The sequence below is a fragment of the Dioscorea cayenensis genome, chromosome 8 (assembly GCF_009730915.1).
Source record: "Dioscorea cayenensis subsp. rotundata cultivar TDr96_F1 chromosome 8, TDr96_F1_v2_PseudoChromosome.rev07_lg8_w22 25.fasta, whole genome shotgun sequence".
Lineage (NCBI taxonomy): Eukaryota > Viridiplantae > Streptophyta > Magnoliopsida > Dioscoreales > Dioscoreaceae > Dioscorea > Dioscorea cayenensis.
The window spans coordinates 14,407,732-14,431,056 of NC_052478.1; the positions used below are offsets into that span (position 1 = coordinate 14,407,732).

General features: G+C 44.0%; 2 non-coding genes across 2 annotated transcripts; both read right to left on the reverse strand.

Moving 5' to 3' along the window:
• Nucleotides 1-3,571: 3,571 nt before the first annotated feature.
• LOC120268035 lies at nucleotides 3,572-3,678 on the reverse strand. The gene has a single exon (XR_005538705.1). It is a non-coding gene; the product is annotated as a small nucleolar RNA R71 (small nucleolar RNA).
• A 2,917-nt stretch (nucleotides 3,679-6,595) lies between these two features.
• Nucleotides 6,596-6,702, reverse strand: LOC120268186. Its single transcript, XR_005538853.1, has one exon. It is a non-coding gene; the product is annotated as a small nucleolar RNA R71 (small nucleolar RNA).
• Between the last annotated feature and the right edge of the window lie 16,623 nt (nucleotides 6,703-23,325).

A 23,325-nucleotide genomic window follows, 5' to 3' on the forward strand; every position in this document is an offset into this window, starting at 1 on the left:
CATAGCAACGGATTAGATATGGAAGTCTTATAATGCATTTTATTAAAATATTATAAAATATATGTTTTTAATCCATTTCATATATCAACAGATTAGAAATGGATATTCTATAATATTTTAGTAAAATATAATATAAAGGAGTAATACCCTAAATAGTTCATCTACTTATGCGACTCTTCCCTTTAAGTCCCTTCACTTTAATTTGTTTCCATTTATAACATGATGCCTGTTGGTTTCATTTGTTACAAATCTTATGTATGGTGTTTATAGGGATTCATTTTCAGAGAGCATATCCTACAACCTATGTATGCTGCGAAACTAACAACAAACTGCAAGGGTCGTATTGATACGATCTTTGTCGGACCATTCTGAAAGTGTCTCACTGGAAGTCGATGGCTGGTTTTGTGATGGTGAACACTTGAAGGACTCACTTCAAAATTATGCAATCCAAAGGAATTATCCAAAGCGAGTGATTTTCCAACGTGCCTCCAAGGGTTACCAGTGGAGTGTCCACACATCAAAATAATACAACCATGAGATGTTTAGAATCAAGAGATATAACCTACACACGTATGCAGGGGTAATATCAACACGACCTTGCACCCGAAAATGTGCAAGAATTGGGTCAATGTGCATGTGATATAGAAGCTGAAAGATTGCCCATTGTACAGGGATTTTGACATTCAATGTGATATATTGTTATATCACAGTGTTAATCTACATCATATAAGTAGGCTTGGTTAAAGAAAGAGGTTACCTGTGGTGTTCTTCAAAGGAGTGAAGAGGTGAGCTATGAACTACTTATGTGGTATACAAGTAAGATGATGGAGACAAACCATGGTAGCTTTGCCATTGTCCAGAAGGACTACAATCTATTTAGGCACGCGTCTTTCTCCTTCTATGTATGTATTATTTGCTTTAAAAGTGATTGAAAGCCCTTGTTGTTCATTGATGGTACTCACTCGCTTGGGAAATACATGGCCATTTTATTGGGTGTGACGGGTAAAGATGGTAACAATTGCTTTTTCCATGTCACATTTGATATTGTTGACATTGAAATGAATGACAATTAGACATGGTTTCTGATAAGTGCTTGTGCGATAAGAATGTGAAGTGTTCTTTCCTTATGATGAGCATTATTTTTATCGAGTTTTAACGCTAATATGTGTGTATTTATGTTACTTTCATGCAAATAGGGTTGCGAGGCCGAATATTAGAGAAAGAAGCCAATGTGGATCGTAAATGCACCATTTGGAGGAAATCTTGAGAAGGTTCAAACGTGAAGACATAAGTCGGGTTCGAAACGCGGGAATGTGTGTCAACCTCCTCGTATTCAAGTTAGCACAATGATTTGGAGGGGCACAACGACAGTCACATTCAAGCATTCTGGCTTGTGCATGTATAGCAAGATCTCCACCAACATGTCCGTTATTGAAGAAGCAAAGCAATCTACGACGTAAATGTGTGCCCGTTTATGTTACCTCGGTAAAAGCATGGATTCGGGAGTGTTTTGGGTAGATACTGTAGCAAGGCACTGTAGCAAAACACTGTAGCAGGTATTGTTCACAGCCGGCCGAAGAAGGATGAAAGGAGAGAATCCACACTGGCATGTTCTAATTCCATACGCCCGTGTGAAAAAATCAACAGGGGCGCCCACGGGGGCGTGTGGATTCCTGATTCCAGCCCTTTAAAAGCCGATTTCAGCCTGATTTCAACATTCTTTTCTCCATATTTTCCCCAACTTTAGAGAGGGCTTCAGCTAAGGTTTTGTTAGGTATTCGCTAGGGATTTGGAGAGGTTCTATGGCTCTGACATCGTGCTCCATTTGGAAGAAGGTTAGTGGAAGAGCTTTCGTCAGCACCGATCCGGCGAGGTGTATCCTAGGCCGGACAAAGGGACCCTTGGATAAGTAGAGGACTCTCCACAAGACCATCGCCACGACTATGGAAGTGGTTTTCTATGGATTCTTTGCTTTTACATTTGATTTCATTGATTGTAATTAGCGCCATGGAGAGCTAAACCCCCTAGTGGGTACTTCGGTATTTGTGAACCCTAGGATGTATTCGTTTCATTGAACCTCTTTATTATGCTTTCAATTAATTGATGTTGTATTTGAGTTCTAATCTTGAATGTTTGATTGTATGAATACTCCCTTAGAGTGATACTAGGGTTGAGATTTCTTGCTGGTAACCCTTGTGAGTGAGTGCCACACCACTAGAGTTAGACAAAGCTAAATTAGAGAGGGTTGAGAGGGTGAGTCGAGTGGTAGTGGAGCTTCTCCTTTTCTCTCCAGTGTGATTTATTCTACCTCCATTTCCTCAAGTTCTTTGTAGTCATAGTAGAGTGAATAGGCTAAAGGATGACCTTCCGTTGGAGCTTAGTTGCGGGTGCAACGGAGTGAAGCGTTGAAGTGATTTTAGCACCTAGGGCTTAATTGTGGCTTGGGACCTTCCACCTGGACCAAAGGGTTAGGTCTACATCTAGGAAGAGGATTTATCACTTGGAATCCCTAGAACTCATTGCAATTCTATACGAGTGCGATGTTGAGAGGTTATTCAATTTCTCCTCGGGACATGTATAGAGTTAGGCATGGTTGACCTTAGATTTGGAACCATGTATTGAAGGATCTTGCATTTGAAATGATTGTCCTAGTCAGAAAAATATCTGGGTACCCCATTTATATCGATTGCCTTACCTTTTCCTTTACTTGTGCTCTCTTTCTTGTTCTTTTACTTTTGTTATTTCACATCTTGTCACACATATCACTATTCATCTTTTACTTAGTTAAGAAACAATTTAAGTGTTTTTATTCCCTACTCCTTGTGGATACGATAACCCACTCATATGGGATTTTATTATTTCAAAAAACCAGTGCACTTGCGAGACATACGCAAGGGGCGTTATCAAGTTTTTGGCGCCGTTGCCAGGGAGTAGGCATTTAGAGATACTTTGCACTTTGTTTTCTTAGCTATTCATTCATTCATTCTAGTTCATTTTTTCTTATTCTATCATCGTTCTGATTTCTTTTTCTTTCTTTTAGGTGCATCTCCAGGTTATGACCCGAGGGAACCCCTCAATATTAATTGAAGAGATCCGAGCTTGAACGTACACTTAGAAGAAAAGGGAAGAACCTGTGCAAGAATCGTCTAATCTAGCTGATTTGGAAGTAGAAGAATATGAAACATGGCAGAACAAAATGAGCAATAGCGGACATTATCCGATTATGCCAGACCTTCAGTATTGGGGACACAATCAAGTATTGTGCATCCCCCGATTACAGCTCAGAACTTCGAGCTAAAGCCGGTATTCATCCATATGTTGCAGCAATCCGCAAAGTTCAATAGTTTGGCCGATGAGGATCTAAACAGTAATATAGAGAGCTTTCTCGATGTGTGTGATATGCTTAAGATAAACGGGGTGATGGATGATGCCATCAAGTTGAGAGCCTTCCCATTTCCTTAAAGGGGAGAGTGAAGCATGGCTACACTCATTACCTAGAGCATGGATTGCTACATGGGAGGAGATGGTAGAAGCTTTTCTGGCCTGTTATTTCCCTCCCAGAAAATCTACAAAGCTTAGGAATGAGATCTTGTCCTTTATACAGTCGGAATTCGAGTCTCTATTTGAGACGTGGGAAAGGTTCAAGGATCTCCTCAGAAAGTAACCCCAACACGGATTCCCGGAGTGGATGATTGTTCAGACCTTTTACAATGGGTTGAATCTGAGTACAAGACAACTCTTAGATGTGGCAGCAGGAGGTACCTTAGGTAGCAAGAGCCCCGGTGAGGCCCATCAACTAATTGAAGAAATATGGTTAAATAGCTACTAATGGAATGCTATGGAGAAGAAAAAGGTGGTCAGGCTCCATGAGATAGATGCGGTAACTTCATTGGCAGTTCAAGAGGAATCATTAAATAAGAAGTTAGATCTTCTAACTTCAAATAGAGTGGCTGCTGTGACTACTTCCACCGGGTGTGGTGGAGGACATGCTCCCTCCGATTGCTCAATCTCTATTGGTGATGCATCTTCGGTTGAGAATGTCAATTTTGTGGGTAATGCAATGAGGAACCAAGGGAATCCATAGAGCGATTGATAAGTGCTTGTGCGATACGAATGCAAAGCGTTCATTCCTTATGTTGAGCATTACTTTTCTCGGGTTTTTACATTAATATGTGTGTTTTTATGTTACTTTTATGCAGGTAGGGTTGTGAGGCCGAGTATGAAGGAAATAGGCCAATGTGGATCATAATGCACCTATTTTGGAGGAGATCTTGCTAAGGTTCAAACGCGAAGACATAGGTCAGGTGTGAGATGCTAGAGTGTGTGCCAACCTCCTCGTATTCGAGTGAGCACATTCATTTGGAGGGGCACAAAGGCAGTCACACTCGAACATTCTGATTTATGCATATAAGAACAAGAGATCCACCAACGTGCACATCATTGAAGAGACAAGTGATTCACGACGTAAACGTGTGCCCGTTTGCGTTACCCCAATGAAAGTATGGAATTCGGGAGTATTTCTGACATAGTAATGTGGAAATTATCCACGCACGGCCGAGAAATCAGAGAAACAGAGAATCCACACGGGCGTGTGGAAATTATCCACGCCTGTGTGGAAATTCCACAGGGGCGTGTGACATCATACACGCCCGTGCAGTCGCCCGATTCCAGCCCTATCTAAAGCCGATTTCAGCCCCGATTTTGGTATTCTTTTCTCCATCTTTTCCCCAACTTGTGAGAGGACTTCGGCTAGGGTTTCGAGGGGTATTGGCCAAGGTTTTGGAGAAGTTCTACGGCTCCAACATCGTGATTCCATTAGGAAGAAGGTTGGTAGGGGAGCTTCGATCGAGGTGTATCCTATACCGGTCGAAGGAATCTTTGGATGACGAGTAGAGGACTCTCCACAAGACCATTGACATGACCATCGAGGGGGTTTATTTATGAATTCATTGCTTTTACATTCGATTTCTTTGATTGTATTAAGCTCCATGGAGAGCTAAACCCCTAGTGGGTACTTGGATGATTGTGAACCCTAGGATGTATTCGTTTCATTGAACTTCTTTATTATGTTTTCAATAAATTGATGTTTATTGTGAGTTCCAACCTTGAATGCTTGATTGTATGAACATTTCCCCTAGAGTGACACTAGGGTTGAGAGTTCTTGTTGGTAACCTTGTGAGTGAGTGACACACCACGAGCGTTAGACAAAGCTAGGTTGGAGAGGGTTGAGAGGGTGAGTCGAGAGGTACAGGCGTGTCCCCTTTCCCCTCCGGCGTGATAGATTCTACCTCCGTTCCTTGAGTTCTTTGCGGCCATAATAGAGTGAGTGGTCTAAGGGATGAACCTCCGCTGGGGCCTAGTTGCGCGTGCAATGGAGTGAAGCGTTCAGAGGATCTTAGTATCTAGGGCTTAATTGTGGCTAGGGACCTTCCGCCTGGACCAAAAGGTTAGGTCTATATTTAGGAAGAGATTTATCACTTGGAATCCCTAGAGTTTATTGCAACTCTATGCGAGTGCGAGGTGTTGAGATTGTTCGATTTCTCCTCCGGGACATGTATAGAGTTAGGCATAGTTGACCTTAGATTTGGGACTATGTATGTAAGGATTTCCACGACTCACCATTGCATTGATTAGGAAGCATAATAGAGAGTTCTTGCACTTGAAGCGATTATCCTAGGTGAAGCATTATCCGAGTACCCCATCTTTATCGATTGCCTTACCCTCTTCTTACTTTTGCTCTTTCACTTGTTGATTTTATTGTTGAGAATTGAATCAATTTCACACCTATCACAATTGATCTTCCACATAGCTAAGAATCAAATTAAGTATTTTCACTCCCTACTCCCTGTGTATTCGACCCCGCTCACCCGGGATTATTACTTGGACAAGCCCGTGCACTCGCGGGATATAAGCAAGAGGACCTTGTCAAGTTTTTGGCGCCGTTGACGGGGAGTAGGCGTTTAGAGATACTTTGCACTTTGTTTTCTTAGCTATTTACCCTTCATTCTATTTCATATCTTCTTATTCTATCATCATTCTGATTTTTTTTTTCTTTACTTTTGGTGCAGCTCCAGGTTATGACCCGAGGGAATCCATCAATATTGATTGAAGGAGACCTTGAGCTTAAACGTACACTTCGAAGGAAAGGGAAAAACCCTGTACAAGAACAGCGTAATCCAGCTGATTTGGAAGTAGAAGGATCTGACAACATGGCAGAACGAAATGAGCAACAACGGACACTATCCGATTATGCCAGACCTTCAGTGTTGGGGACACAATTATTGTGCGTCTCCCAATTACAGCTCAGAATTTCGAGCTAAAGCCGGCATTCATCCATATGCTGCAGCAGTCCGCACAATTCAACGGTTTGGCCGATGAGGATCCAAATAGTCACATAGAGAGCTTCCTCGAGGTGTGTGACATGCTGAAAATAAATGGTGTGACGGATGATGCCATCAAACTGAGAGCCTTCCGATTTTCCTCAAAGGGGAAAGGAAAGTAGTGGCTACACTCATTACCTAGGGCATCAATCACTACATGGGAGGAGATGGTAGAAGCTTTTCTAGCCCGTTATTTTCCTCCCGAAAAATCAACAAAGCTTAGGAATGAGATCTCATCCTTTATGCAGTTGGAATTGGAGTCTCTATTTGAGACATGGGAAAGGTTCAAGGAACTCCTGCGCAAGTGTCCGCAACACGGATTCCCGGAGTGGATGATTGTTCAAACCTTCTACAATGGTTTGAACCCGAGTACAAGCAACTCTTGGATGCGGCGGCAGGAGGTACCTTGGGTAGCAAGACCCCCGACGAGGCTCGTCAATTGATTGAGGAAATGGGGTTAAATAGCTACCAGTGGAACGCTAGAGAGAAGAAAAAGGTGGCCGGTCTCCATGAAATTGATGTGGTAACTTCATTGGCGGCCCAAGTGGAGAGTTTGAGTAAGAAGCTAGATCTTATAGGTTCGAATAGAGTGGCGGCCATGACCAATTGCACCGGTTGTGGTTCAGGACATGCTCCCTCAGATTACCCAATCGTCATAGGTGATGTTTCTTCAGTTGAGAATGTTGACTTCGTAGGTAACGGAATGAGACCTCAAGGGAATCCATACAGCAACACCTACAATTTAGGTTGGAAGAATCATCCCAACTTTTCATGGAGTAATCAAGGACCACAGAAGACCATGGGGCCATCGGGGTTTCAACAACAACAACAAGCCCCTCAAGTGGAAAACAGAATTTCAGGTTTGGAAACCCGAATGACGGATTTTGAGAAGCACTTGGCTAGATTTGTTCAATCGGCAAATACAAGGTTTGAATCAATCGAGGCTACACTTCACAATCACACCGCCTCCTTGCACAACCTTGAAAATCAAGTGGGGCAAATTGCGAAATCTCTTTCCGAAAGGCCACATGGGAGTCTACCAAGCAACACGGAAACCAACCCGAGAGAACATGTAAAGGCGATCGCTTTGAGAAGCGGTTGTGAGGTTGAAGGGCGGCTTCCGAGTGAAAAGCCGGAAGAACACGCACCCGAGGTCGTAGAGGTTCAGAAGGGAGCAAACAAAGAGAAAGAGGTGGCACCCCCATCTTTCAAGCCAAGAATCCCTTATCCCTCTAGATTAAAGAATGACCAAGGGGATGACCAGTATAAGAAGTTCCTGAGTTTGTTCAAGCAACTCCACATCAACATTCCTTTTGTTGAGGCTTTGGCTCAAATGCCTAAGTATGCGAAGTTCCTGAAAGACCTATTGACCAACAAGAGAAAATTGGAGGAGAGTGCTTCAGTAGTGCTTGATGCTTCATGCTCGGCTGTGTTACAAAAGAACATGCCAAACAAGAAGAAAGACCCGGGAAGCTTCATTATTCCGTGTAACATCAGCAACTTAGGCGAGGAAATGGCATTGGCAGATTCAGGGGCAAGTATCAACGTCATGCCATATACTTTCTTCCAAAAGCTAGGCTTGGGTGAGCCTAGGCCTACTCGGATGACTTTACAATTGGCGGACCGAACGGTACGACTTCCGAGAGGCATCATTGAAGACGTGCTTGTCAAGGTGGACAAGTATATTTTTCCGGTTGACTTTGTAGTGCTAAATGTTGATAAGGATGCAGATGTACCCTTGATACTTGGGAGACCATTCTTGCAGACTTCCAAAGTATTGATTGACATGGACGGCGGAGAGCTCACGTTGAGAGTCGGAGACGATAAACTCACTTACCGCCTTGCTGAAGCCATGCGACATTCTCTCAATTTTGATGACACTTTGTATTTTCTAGACACTACTGATGAAATTGTTGATGAATATATACAAGAAATGTTCAACCCGGATCTGTATGAAGGTTTGTTCGACCAAGAGGAGAGCAATGAAGAAGTACTGATGCTTGGGTCGACCGGAGAGGAAACATTTACCCAGGAAATCTTGAAGACGGTGCTCCGGAAAATGAAGAGGGCTTGAAGACGCCACCGAAAATGCCCCAAGACTGTTGGAGATGTACATGAGCCAAGGGAGTTGGACGAACAATTGCTAGGTGGTTCGAAGCCCGATAGTACACCCTCTACCCTCAAGAGACTTTGCTCATCAAGCTTTCAAGTTATGGGTAAGAGGGCAACTTTCATTCATGAACCCCCGTGAGGTAAGAAAGATACGTCAAGCTTAGTGACGTTAAACAAGCGCTTCTTGGGAGGCAACCCAAGTGTCTACTTTTTTTTCGTACTTTTAGTTTAGTTTTTTTGCATGAATAAATTGTTAAGTGTGGGGGAGTTTGATAAGTGCTTGTGCGATATGAATGCGAAGCGTTCATTCCTTATGTTGAGCATTACTTTTCTCAGGTTTTTACATTAATATGTGTGTTTTTATGTTACTTTTATGCAGGTAGGGTTGTGAGGCCGAGTATGAAGGAAATAAGCCAATGTGGATCATAATGCACCTATTTTGGAGGAGATCTTGCTAAGGTTCAAACGTGAAGACATAGGTCAGGTGTGAGATGCTAAAGTGTGTGCCAACCTCCTCGTATTCGAGTGAGCACATTCATTTGGAGGGGCACAAAGGCGTCACACTCGAACATTTTTGATTTATGCATATAAGAACAAGAGATCCACCAACGTGCACATCATTGAAGAGGCAAGTGATTCACGACGTAAACGTGTGCCCGTTTGCGTTACCCCAATGAAAGTATGGAATTCGGTAGTATTTCTGGTATAGTACTGTAGTAGGTTAATGTAGCAAACACTGTAGCAAGTACTGTAGCATCCCGGCCTAGAAATCAGAGAAAACACACGGGCGTGTGGAAATTCCACACGCCCGTGGGTGTGTACTGTGAACTTTTCCAGAGAGGGCACAGGGGCGTGCGGCTGCCCCTGTGGACGACCATGCGAATGGCGCACGCTCGTGGGTAATTTCCACACGGGCGTGTGCCTTCCTGCAGAGTTGGGTAGATTTTCCCGAGAATACACAGGGGCGTGGACTCGCCCCTGTGGATGACCTTGTGAACCACACACGGGCGTGGGTAATTTCGGCACGCCCGTGCGAAACTCTGCAGGTTGCTCCCTCCATCCTGAGAAAACACAGGGGTGTGCGGCCGCCCCTGGGAGTTGAGGCCTGTGAATGCCCACGCCCGTGGGAAATTTCCCCACGGGCGTGTGGGTGACTTGATATTTTTCTCAGATGACCAGGGAAGCCACAGGGGCGTTTGTTTGCCCCTGTGGGTCTGGCGCACGGGCGTGGATAATTTCCGCACGCCCGTGGGAGATCGTTTTAAGTCAGTGAGAGTTTTTTCCATGAGCGCATAGGGGCGTGCATACGCCCCTGTGGAGATTTTGAAGTGAGGCACACGGGCGTGAGGAATTTCCACACGGCCGTGTGGCTGCACAGAACGTCAAAAGTCGCGAGTTCTGTTTAAAAAGGGGATGATTTCTCTCCTTCTTCACTACTCTTTTTCCCTTGAAAACACTCTCACAACATTCTCCGAGTCCATTGCGCCAGTTTGGTGGGATTTTAGCAAGTTTTCCGGCCGGCTCTCTATTTTCTCATTTCTCCTCGTCGGTAAATTCATTTTCTTCATCTTCTTCGTCAATTCCTGATTTCTATTGCTTAATCTAGTCAACAATGCTTCGTTTCTTCAATTGGAACAATGATTTATGTTTAGAACGAAGTTAGAAATATTATTGATGTGTATTTTTGGATTGTTGATACCTGGCCGTGCGTTTCTCACGCCCCGTGAATCCACACGGGCGTGCGGAAATTCCACACGACCGTGTGGATTTCTGCAGTATTGTTTTATCAACTTGTTTGACTAATTTGGTTTAAATTTTGAAGATCATGGCACCTGGGACAAAGAAGCAAACTGATAAGAGGCCACGTGAGTCATCCTCTGAGCTTGAGGGCATGCGATTTTCTATTCCCGAACATCAGGCCCGTTATGAGCGCTTATCAAGACTCCGCTTCGGACAGACTCGATTCCTGGACACGACTATATTACGAGATATTCAGCAGGGAGATGAGTTCGCTAAGGAGATTGAGGACTTTGTTTCAGAGGGGGGTTGGCGGCAGTTGTTGATAATTAGAGAGCCAGCTATCCGAGAGTTTGCACTGGAGGTGCTCTCCTCGTTTGAGTTTGATAGAGCGTATGCGAGCTTCAACAGTTTGGGCACCATTCAGTTCAGAGTGTTTGGACACCACCATAGTTTGAGCATTACGCAGCTTCTCCATACTACTTGGCTTATACGAGGAGGCATTCATAGATTCCGAGGAGGGACGCACGCATTACCTCATCGATTATCCCGGAACCTTGACCCAGAGAGAGCTTACGGAATGCTATGCGGTCGTGGTCGAGACGAGCTCAGGGTTTTCAAGGCCACGTGCCTTTTCCCGACCAGACCCTCATGATACTTTGCACGTAATCATGAGTAGGTCGGTGAATGGCCGTGGCGATAGTACTGGTGTCTTGAGCCGCCAGGAGTTGCTGTACTTGTACTTGATGGTAGAGCGCACACCGATACACTTGGGGCACATCTTGGCTGATTACATCAGGCATCGTGACGAGACACTAGATCGGGAGTGATCTTCTCGGGTCCTTACATTACGAGATTAGTGCTAGGCATGGGTCTCTTGGATTTGATTCGCGGGGCCGAGAAGACGAGTGTACCTGCTCCCCTGGGTCTAGAGATGATGCGGTTGATGGGCATGGTCCGCAGGGTTCGGACAGGGGTTTTTGCGTTAGTTTTACCAGCCCCAGAGATAGCTGAGGATAAAAGTGATGATGCCGGAGCATCTCAGCTCGCCCCCGAACCTCAGCCTGCATCGATGGACACCGAGGTCCCTCCATCGGCCGAGGAACCACCTCCAGTGCGTATGTTTTCACCTTCCAGAGCCAATGATCGCTTTGAGAGGCTCGAGAATGCTATAGGAGTGGTCCGAGCCGAGGTTGCTGAGATTAGGGCTACGGAGGCCACTCAGTACACAGAGTTCATGGTGCGTTTCGACATATTACAGCAGATCCTAGAGCGAGACGTTGCCTCATCATTCGTCTTGCAGCCGAGGACTCTTCAGGCACCGCCAGTACCTCCAGCACCTCCATCCTCGACCCCAGCACCAGAGGACCCACTATATGCTTCCACTTCAGCAGCAACAGCAGCGGAGACCGAGAGCGACTTCGACACTTGACTTTTCTTTTACTTTCATGCATTTTATTTTATCTTATTTTATTGTTTTTAGACTTGTTCACTCAGACAGGATTTTTCCTTCTGAGTTTATGTTATTTTGCATTATCGAGTTGTATTCATTGCTTCATCTTTTATACACTCGAGTTATTTTTGTTTTTCTTGAGCTTCACTGAATCCCCTCGTGTGTGCGTGCAGATGGTCATGTCTTCTTGGAAATTGAGACTTAGTCATGGGTACGGCCAAGGTGCTTTGGCACTTGGCCGTGCGAGCTTCACAACCCGTTGGAACACTACTCCCAATGAATTAGCTTCATCAAACGCAACACTAGGAGTCATGGGAGTATTGTTTTGATTGCTTCTCCCACATCTATTTTTGAATGATATATTTTGAGTGAGCTTGCATGTGTACATTGAGGACAATGTACAACTTAAGTGTGGGGGAGTTTCATAATGCGCACATCTTTTCTATTGTTCTTGATTGATATATGCTCACATAGCCAATGGCGGTTCACCGTAGTTGTAATGATTGTATTCTTAAGTCTAGGAGAATTGTTAACATTGAATGTTTTCATACTCTAGTTCTTGCTTGAATTTTTAGGAATTTTTGCCCGACTTACACTTAGTGCATTACTCACTCTTTGAACTCTATTGGAAACTCATGTTCGATGTTAAAAGGACTATTTAGGTTTATTTTCTTGTGCTAAACTCAAATATATATATATATATATATATATATATATATATTTTGAAAATGAAAAGAAGGAACAAAATAGTTTTATTATTTATTTGTGTTTGTTGGGTGGAAAGAGCTACCACCTATGAAGTATGAAGCTACTCTCACAAGTCGGATACTAGTTATGCCCTAATGAGAGAAAGAGCTATCTCATAGGATGAGTGAAAGCTACCACTCGGGTAGAAAGAGGTACCACCTCGAAAGTGTGAAAGCCACCTTAGAGGCCGCTTTGGAAAGGGCTACCTTAGAGGATGTGTGAAACTACTACCATCTTTTAAATTTTTGTCACTTTTGTAGATAAATAAGTCCCTTGTACTTAGAACTTTGAGGAGTATACCTTGGGTTGTTTTGAGTGAGTTCACACACATACACGAAATTTGGGTTTGTTGTCCTTTTTGATTCAAGTTTTTAGCTAAAGCATTGATTTTTTCGCATTTAGTGTTGAAATTTTCCTTACTTGTAGAATACTTTCTTTGTATACCTTGGTGAACCTAAGGCCAAGAACTTTCAATATTTTCTTCATCAATACACAGAATGTTTTAATGTTTGCTTGAGGACAAGCAAAAGCTTAAGTGTGGGGGAGTTTGATAAGTGCTTGTGCGATATGAATGCGAAGCGTTCATTTCTTATGTTGAGCATTACTTTTCTCGGGTTTTTACATTAATATGTGTGTTTTTATGTTACTTTTATGCAGGTAGGGTTGTGAGGCCGAGTATGAAGGAAATAGGCCAATGTGGATCATAATGCACCTATTTTGGAGGAGATCTTGCTAAGGTTCAAACGCGAAGACATAGGTCAGGTGTGAGATGCTAGAGTGTGTGCCAACCTCCTCGTATTCGAGTGAGCACATTCATTTGGAGGGGCACAAAGGCAGTCACACTCGAACATTTTGATTTATGCATATAAGAACAAGAGATCCACCAACGTGCACATCATTGAAGAGGCGAGTGATTCACGACGTAAACGTGTGCCCATTTGCGTTACCCCAATGAAAGTATGGAATTCAGGAGTATTTCCGGCATAGCACTGTAGCAAGTTATTGTAGCAAACAATGTAGCAAGTACTGTAGCAGCCTGGCCGAGAAATCAGAGAAACAGAGAATCCACACTGGCATGTGGAAATTATCCACGCCCGTGTGGAAATTCCACAGGGGCGTGTGACATCATACACGCCCGTGCAGTCGCCCGATTCCAGCCCTATTTAAAGCCGATTTCAGCCCCGATTTTGGTATTCTTTTCTCCATCTTTTCCCCAACTTGTGAGAGGACTTCGGCTAGGGTTTCGAGGGGTATTGGCCAAGGTTTTGTAGAAGTTCTACGGCTCAGACATCATGATTCCATTAGGAAGAAGGTTGGTAGGGGAGCTTCGATCGAGGCGTATCCTATACCGGATGAAGGAATCTTTGGACGATGAGTAGAGGACTCTCCACAAGACCATCGACACGACCATCGAGGGGGTTTCTTTATGGATTCATTACTTTTACATTCGATTTCTTTGATTGTATTAAGCTCCATAATGAGCTAAACCCCTAGTGGGTACTTGGATGATTGTGAACCCTAGGATGTATTCGTTTCATTGAACTTCTTTATTATGCTTTCAATAAATTGATGTTTATTGTGAGTTCCAACCTTGAATGCTTGATTGTATGAACATTTCCCCTAGAGTGACACTAGGGTTGAGAGTTCTTGTTGGTAACCTTGTGAGTGAGTGACACACCACGAGCGTTAGACAAAGCTAGGTTGGAGAGGGTTGAGAGGGTGAGTCGAGAGGTACAGGAGCGTCCCCTTTCCCTTCCGGCGTGATAGGTTCTACCTCCGTTCCTTGAGTTCTTTGCGGCCATAATAGAGTGAGTGGTCTAAGGGATGAACCTCCACTGGGGCCTAGTTGTGTGTGCAATGGAGTGATTCGTTGAGAGGATCTTAGTATCTAGGGCTTAATTGTGGCTAGGGACCTTTCGCCTGGACCAAAGGGCTAGGTCTATATTTTGGAAGAGATTTATCACTTGGAATCCCTAGAGTTCATTGCAACTCTATGCGAGTGCGAGGTGTTGAGATTGTTCGATTTCTCCTCCGGGACATGTATAGAGTTAGGCATAGTTGACCTTAGATTTGGAACTATGTATGTAAGGATTTCCACGACTCACCATTGCATTGATTAGGAAGCATAATAGAGAGTTCTTGCACTTGAAGCGATTATCCTAGGTGAAGCATTATCCGAGTACCCCATCTTTATCGATTGCCTTACCCTCTTCTTACTTTTGCTCTTTCACTTGTTGATTTTATTGTTGAGAATTGAATCAATTTCACACCTATCACAATTGATCTTCCACATAGCTAAGAATCAAATTAAGTATTTTCACTCCCTACTCCCTGTGGATTTGACCCCGCTCACCCAGGATTATTACTTCGACAAGCCCGTGCACTTGCGGGATATAAGCAAGGTGACCTTGTCAGCAACACCTACAATCTGGGTTGGAAGAATCATTCCAATTTTTCATGGAGTAACCAAGGTCCACAAAAGGCCATGGGGCTACCGGGTTTCCAACAACAACAAGCCCCAAACATGGAAACCGAGTTTCAGGTTTGGAGACTCGAATGACCAATTTGGAGAAGGCCTTGACTAGGTTTGTGCAATCATCAGATACAAGGTTTCAATTAGTCAAGGCTGCACTTCGCAACCACACCACCTCTTTGCACAATCTTGAAAATCAAGTGCGGCAGATTGCGAAGTCTCTATCGGAAAATGCACAAGGAAGCTTGCCGAGTAATACTGAGACCAATCCTAGAGAGCATGTGAAGGTGATCACTTTGAGAAGTGGTCGTGAGGTTGAAGGTAGGCTTCTGAGTGAGAGGCCCAATGAAAACGCACTCCCACCTTTCAAACCAAGAATCCCTTATCCCTCTAGATTGAAGAATGACCAAGTGGATGAACAGTACATGAAGTTCCTGAGTTTGTTCAAGCAACTCCACATCAATATTCTTTTTGTTGAGACATTGGCCCAAATGCCTAAGTATGCAAAATTCTTGAAGGACTTGTTGACTAACAAGAGGAAGTTAGAGGAGAGTGCTTCAGTGATCTTAGATGCGTCTTGCTCGGCGGTGTTGCAAATAACATGCCGAACAAGAAGAAAGACCCGGGAATCTTCATCATTCCGTGTAATATTGGTAATTTGGGTGAAGAAATGGCATTGGCGGACTAAGGGGCCAGTATCAATATCATGCCATACACCTTCTTTTAGAAGCTAGGCTTGGGCGAGCATAGACCCACTCGGATGACTTTGTAATTGGCGGATCAAACGGTGAGACATCTGAGGGGTATCATCAAAGATGTGCTTGTCAAGGTGGACAAGTACATTTTTTCTATAGATTTTGTGGTGCTAGACGTCGATGAGAATGCGGATGTACCTTTGATACTTGGGAGACCGTTCTTGCGGACTTCCAAGGCATTGATTGACATGGACGGCGGGGAGCTAACATTGAGAGTTGGAGATGACAAGCTCATATACCGACTTGCTGAAGTCATGCAGCATTCTCTTGATTTCGTTGATACTTTGTATTTTCTAGACACTACTGATGAGATTGTTGATGAATACATGCAGGAAATGTCAATCCGGACCTGTACGAGGGTTTGTTCAACCAAGAGGTAGAAAATGAAGACGTTATGATCCTTGGTTCGAAGGAAGAAATACCATCTACTCTGGGGATCCTGAAGAAGGTGCTCCGGAAGATGAAGAGGGTGAGGAGATGCCACCGGAATGCTTCAAGGCTGTTGGAGATGCGCGTGAACCAAACAAATTGGATGCACTATTGCTAGGTGGTCCCAAGCCTGATAACTCCCCCCTCTACCTTCAAAAGACTTTGTTCATCATGCTTTCAAGCTATGGGTAAGAGGGAAACCTTCATCTATGTACCCTCATGAGGTAGGACAAGGTAAGTCAAGCTTAGTGATGTAAAACAAGCGCTTCATGGGAGGTAACCCAAGTGTTTACTATTTTCTTAGTTAGTAGTTTAGTGTTTGCACGAATAAAGTGTTGAGAGTTGGTGTCTTGATTTTTAGATGCTTTTGCTGTGATTTTATTGTGGGTTTTAATTTCATCGTGTGTTTTTATGTGGATTTGGCGATGTTTTGGTCACTTGAGCTAGTTTCTCATGTTTTTCACTGGTATAGTTTGCATAACAGGGTAGACTATGAATGTATAAACATGTTCAGGAATTTTCCGCAGAGCCTGCAGAGTTTTTAAGGCATCCAAGGAAAACGTATGGGCGTGTGGAATTCCCACACGCCCATGGATCTGTATTGCGAGCTCATCCAGAGAAGGCACAAGGGCGTGCACTCACCCCCGTGAGCGACCTTGTGACTTTCACACGTCCGTGGGTAATTTCCGCATGGGCGTGCATTTTCCTGAAGAGCCTTGGCAACTTATCCCTAGAGCACACAGGGGCGTGGACTCACCCCTGTGGGTGAACTTGTGAAAAATGCACAGGCATGGGTACTTTCTGCACGCCCGTGTGAATCTCTGCATAAGAGCTCTCTCCATCCCGAGAAGGCAAAGGGATGTGTGATTGCCTTTGTGAGTTGGGCCTGTGAATGTCCATGCCAGTGTGGAATTTCCGTATGGGCACGCGGAACAATTAGCAATTTTTATCGCTTGGACAGAGAAGCCACAGGGGCGTGCGGTTGCCCCTGTGGGTCGGGTGCACTGACGTGGGTATTTTCCGCATGCCCGTGTGGTTGCGTTCAGAGAGATTGAGTGTTATCCTGAGAGCTTACAGGGGCGTGCGTCTACCTTGTGGCTTTCCCCTGTGGCGGCGCATGGGCGTCGGTAATTTTGGTACCCCCATGCGGATGTACAGAATGCCAAGAGGTGTGAGTTCCTTTTAAAGGATCGTCGTTCCTCTTCATCCTAACATTCTCCATTCATCTGAGAGCACTCTCACATCGTTTCCCGACCTCACATTGCCGATTTGGAATGATTTTTACTTGGTTATCTCACCGATTCAAGGTTTTCAATCTCAACTCATCGGTAAGCCCTATCTTTTGGTTTCTTCTCCAATTCTTGATTTTAATCGATGAAACTAGTTAATAATGCTTTCTTTCTACAATTATAGTGATTATGCATGTTTAGAATGAAGTTAGAAGTGATTTAATGGTGTATTTTTGGATTTTTGAGGTGCGGCCGTGTGTTTTTCATGCCCCGTGGATCCACATGGGCGTGCGGAAATTCAACACGACCGTATGGATTTCTGCAGCATTACTTAATTAACTGGTTTGATCGATTTTCTTTCAAATTTTGCGTATTATGTCACCGCGGTTAAAGAAGCAAGCCGAGAAACGGCCGCATGAGTCTTCCCCCGAGTCCGAGAGGATGAGATTCACTATCCCCGAGCCTTAGGCTCGTTTTTAGCGTCTGTCGAGACTTCAGTTCAGACAGACTCGATTCCTGGACATGAGCATATTGAGTGATTTATAGCAGGTAGAAGAGTTCGCAGATGAGGTCGAGGATCTCATTTCGGTGGGTGGATAGAGGCAGTTATTGTCGACTAGGGAGCCAGCCATTCGTGAACTTACACTTGAGGTCTTATCGTCATTCGAGTTCTATAGATTTTATACGAGATTTGACAGCCTCGACCCCGTTCAGTTCAGAGCATTGGGACATCACCATAACATAAGCATCACTCAGTTTTTTATTCGGTTTGGCTTGTACAAGGAGGCATTTACAGACACTGAGGAGTATTCCCGGTTACCGACAGATTACTTATAGCGTTGACCCCGCAGAGAGCTTACCGAGCGTTGTGTGGTCAGGGCCAGTATAAGCCATTGGTGTCCAAGGCCACGTGCCTTTCCTGACCTGCGTACCAATATTTATATGCCATTCTGAGCAGGTCGGTGAATGGCCGTGGTGACAGCACTTGTGTTCTGAGCCGACAGGAGCTTCTGTACTTGTATTCGATGGTGTAGCGCATACCGATTCATCTAGGGCACATCATCATAAAGTACATTCAACATTAAGGGCAGTATGCTAGATTGGGAGCGATCTTCTCGGGCCCCTACATTATGAGACTAGTTTTGGGCATGGGTCTCTTGGACACGATTCGCGAGGCCGAGAAGACGAGTACACCTGTGCCCCTGAGCCTGGAGACGATGAGATGGATGGGTATGGTCCGTAGGGTTCGGATGAGAGTTTATGTTTTGGTTCTACCAGCTCCAGAGATAACTGAGGATGAGGGTGATGATGCCGAGGCTTCTCAGCCTTCTCTCGAGCCTCAACCAATACCGATAGAGATCGAGGCACCTCCGGTGGCAGAGGACCCACCCCCAGTATGCATATTTTCACCATCTCGAGCCCATGAACGCTTTGAGAGGCTCGAGAGTGCTGTGGGGGTGATATGGACAGAGGTCGCTGAGGTCCGAGCAGAGATTGCTGAGATTTGGGCTGCGCAGACCACACAGAATACAGAGTTCATGGCATGTTTCGACACGTTACAGTAGATTTTAGAGCGAGACGTCGCCTAGTCATTTGTCTTGCGTCCGAGGACTCCTCAAGCCCCTCCATCATCACCATTACTTCCACCAGCACCCTTCGATCTAGCACCCACAGCAGCAGAGGAGCCAGAGTGTAGCACCCACACTTGATTTATTTTCTTTCGTCTTATTTCTTCTGCATTTTTGTTCCAGACTTATATACTCAGAAAGGACTTTCCTTCTGAGTTTATTTTCATTTTGTATACTCAAGTTATATTCATTGCCTTATCTTTTATATACTCGAGTTGTTTTTGTTTTATTGAGCTTTACTAAACCCCCTCGTGTATGCGTGCAGATGGTCTTGTCAACATGGGAATTGACACTTTGGCATGGGCACGGCCAATAGTGCTTCGGCACTTGGCCGTGTGTGCTTCACAACCCATTGGAACATCACTCCCAAGGATTTAGCTCCATCAAATGCAAAACTAAGAGTCATGGGAGTATTGTTTTGATTGCTTCTCCCACATTTGTTCTTGATTGATATACATTATGAGTGAGCTTACATGTGTACATTGGGGACAATGTACAACTTAAGTGTGGGGAAGTTTCATAGTGCACACATCTCTTTTATATTAATTTTGATTTATAAACATGCTCACATAGCCAATGGCGGTTCACCTTAGTTGCAATGATTGTATTCTTGAGTTTAGGAGAATTTTTAACATTGAATGTCTTCATGCCCTAGTTTTTGCTTGAATTTGTAGGAATTTTTGCCCGATTGACACTTGTTGCACTACTCACTCTTTAAACTCTTTTGGAAACTCATGTTCGATGTTAAAGGGACTTGTTATTGTTGTTTATTTTGTTATTTGTGAAAAAAATGGTGAAATGAAAAGAAAGAACAAAATAGTTTTATTGTTTATTTGTGCTTGTTGGGTGGAAAGAGCTACCACCTATGAAGTATGAAGCTACTCTCATAAGTCGGATACTAGTTATGCCCTAATGAGAGAAAGAGCTATCTCATAGGATGAGTGAAAGCTAAAACTCTGATAGAAAGATCTACCACCTCGAAAGTGTGAAAGCCACCTTAGCGGTCGCTTTGGAAAGGGCTACCTTAGAGGATGTGTGAAGCTACTACCATCTTTGAAATTTTGTTACTTTTTGTAGATAAATAAGTCCCTTGTACTTAGAACTTTGAGGAGTATACTTTGGGTTGTTTTGAGTGAGTTCACACACTTACATGATTTTGGGTTTGTTGTCCTTTTTGATTCAAGTTTTTAGCTAGAGCATTGATTTTTCGTATTTAGTGTTGAAATTTCCCTTACTTGTAGAATGCTCTCTTTGTATGCTTTGGTGAACCTACGGCCAAGCATTTCCAAAATTTCCGTCATCTATGCACATAATGTTTTAATTTTTGCTTGAGGACAAGCAAAAGCCTAAGTGTGGGGGAGTTTGATAATTGCTTGTGCGATAAGAATGCGAAGTGTTCTTTCCTAATGATGAGCATTACTTTTATTGGGTTTTAACGCTAATATGTGTGTATTTATGTTACTTTCATGCAGATACGGTTATGAGGCTAGATATTAGAGAAAGAAACCAATGTGGATCGTAAATGCACCATTTGGAGGAAATCTTGAGAAGGTTTAAACGCGAAGACATAAGTCGGGTTTGAAATGCGGGCACTTAAGCAAATAATGTAGCAAACACTGTAGTAGGTACTGTTCACAGCCGGTCGAAGAACGATGAAAACAGAGAATCCACATTAGCGTGTGTTAATTCCACACGCCCGTGTGAAAATCGACATATGTGTGTATTTATGTTACTTTCATGCAGATAAGGTTATGAGGCCAGATATTAGAGAAAGAAACCAATGTGGATCGTAAATGCACCATTTGGAGGAAATCTTTTGAAGGTTTAAACGCGAAGACATAAGTCGGGTTTGAAATCCGGGAAATGCGGGCACTATAGCAAACAATGCAGCAAACACTGTAGCAGGTACTGTTCACAGCCGGTCGAAGAACGATGAAAACAGAGAATCCACACTGGCGTGTGTTAATTCCACACGCCTATGTGAAAATTGACAGGGCGCCTACAGGGGCGTGTGGATTCCCGATTCCAGCCCTTTAAAAGCCGATTTCAGCCCCGATTTCTCCATCTTTTCCCCAACTTGAGAGAAGATTTCGGCTAGGGTTTTGAGAGGTATTGGCTATTGATTTTGAGAGGTTCTACGGCTCTGACATCATGCTCTGTTTGGAAGAAGGTTAGTTGGAGAGCTTTCGTTGGCACCGATCCGGCGAGGTGTATTCTAGGCCGGACATAGGGACCCTTGGACGAGTAGAGGACTCTGCACAAGACCATCACCACGACTATCGAAGGGGTTTTCTATGGATTCTTTGCTTTTACATTTGATTTCATTAATTGTAATTAGCTCCATGGAGAGCTAAACCACCTAGTGGGTTTGATAAGTGCTTGTGCGATACGAATGCGAAGCGTTCATTCCTTATGTTGAGCATTACTTTTCTCGGGTTTTTACACTAATATATGTGTTTTTATGTTACTTTTATGCAACATTGTAGTATGTACTGTAGCAGCACTATTCATAGCTGACAGAGAAACTAGCGAAACAGAGAATCCACACGGGCGTGTGGAAATTATCCACGCCCGTGTGGAAATTCCGCACGGGCGCGTGCAGCATCCACGCCCGTGGAGTCGCCCGATTCCAGCCCTTTTTAAAGCCGATTTAGCCTTGATTTTGGTATTCTTTTCTTCATCTTTTCCCCAACTTGCGAGAGGGCTTCGGCTAAGGTTTCGAGGGATATTGGTTAGGTTTTTGGAGAGGTTCTATGGCTCCGACCTGGCGCGTCGTTTGGAAGAAGGTTATTGGGAGAGCTTTCGTCGGCACCGATCCGGCGAGCTGTATCCTAGGTCGGACAAAGGATCCCTTGCGACGAGTAGAGGACTCTCCACAAGACCATCGACACGACTATCGAGGAGGTTTCTTTATGGATTCATTGCTTTTACATTCTATTTCTTTGATTGTACTTAGCTCCATGGAGAGCTAAACCCCTAGTGGGTACTCGGGTATTGTGAACCCTAGGATGTATTTGTTTTTTTGAACCTCTTTATTATGCTTTCAATAAATTGATGTTTATTGTGAGTTCCAACCTTGAATGCTTGATTGTATGAACATTTCCCCTAGAGTGACACTAGGGTTGAGAGTTCTTGTTGGTAACCTTGTGAGTGAGTGACACACCATGAGCGTTAGACAAAGCTAGGTTGGAGAGGGTTGAGAGGGTGAGTCGAGAGGTATAGGAGCATCCTCTTTCCCCTCCGGCATGATAGATTCTACCTCTGTTCCTCGAGTTCTTTGCGGCCATAATAGAGTGAATGGTCTAAGGGATGAACTTCCGCTGGGGCTTAGTTGCGCGTGCAACGGAGTGAAGCGTTGAGGTGATCTTAGTATCTAGGGCTCAATTGTGGTTAGGGACCTTCCACCTGGACCAAAGGGTTAGGTCTATTATAAGGAGGAGATTTATCACTTGGAATCCCTAGAGCTCATTGCAACTCTATGCAAGTGCGAGGTGTTGAGATTGTTCGATTTCTCCTCCGGGACATGTATAGAGTTAGGCATAGTTGACCTTAGATTTGGGACTATGTAATTAAGAATTTCCACAACTCACCATTGCATTGATTAGGAAGCATAATAGAGGGTTCTTGCACTTGAAACAATTATCCTAGGCGGAGCATTATCCGGGTACCCCATCTTTATCGATTGCCTTACCCCCTTTTTTACTCTTGCTCTCTTTCTTGTTGCTTTTATTGTTGAGGATTGAATCATTATCACACTCCTTATCATTGATTTTTCACATGGCTAAGAATCAAATTAAGTGTTTTTACTCCCTACTCCCTGTGGATTCGACCCCGCTCACCCAGGATTATTACTTCGACAAACCCATGCACTTGCGGGATATACGCAAGGGGACCTTGTCAGGGTTCTTGGGTATTGGTGAACCCTAGGATGTATTCGTTTCATTGAACCTTTTTATTATGCTTTCAATTAATTGATGTTTTATTTGAGTTCCAATCTTGAATGCTTAATTGTATGAATACTCCCTTAGAGTGACACTAGGGTTGAGAGTTATTGTTGGTAACCCTTGTGAGTGAGTGACACACCACGAGAGTTAGACAAAGCTATATTAGAGAGGGTTGAGACGGTGAGTCCAGAGGTAGTGGAGCTTCCCCTTTTCCCCTCCGGTGTGATTTATTCTACCTCCATTTCCTCATGTTCTTTGCGGTCATAGTAGAGTGAATGGGCTAAAGGATGACCTTATACTGGGGCTTAGTTGCGGGTGTAACGGAGTGAAGTGTTGAAGTGATTTTAGCAACTAGGGCTTAATTATGGCTAGGGACCTTCCACCTGGACCAAAGGGTTAGGTCTACATCTAGGATGAAGATTTATCACTTGGAATCCC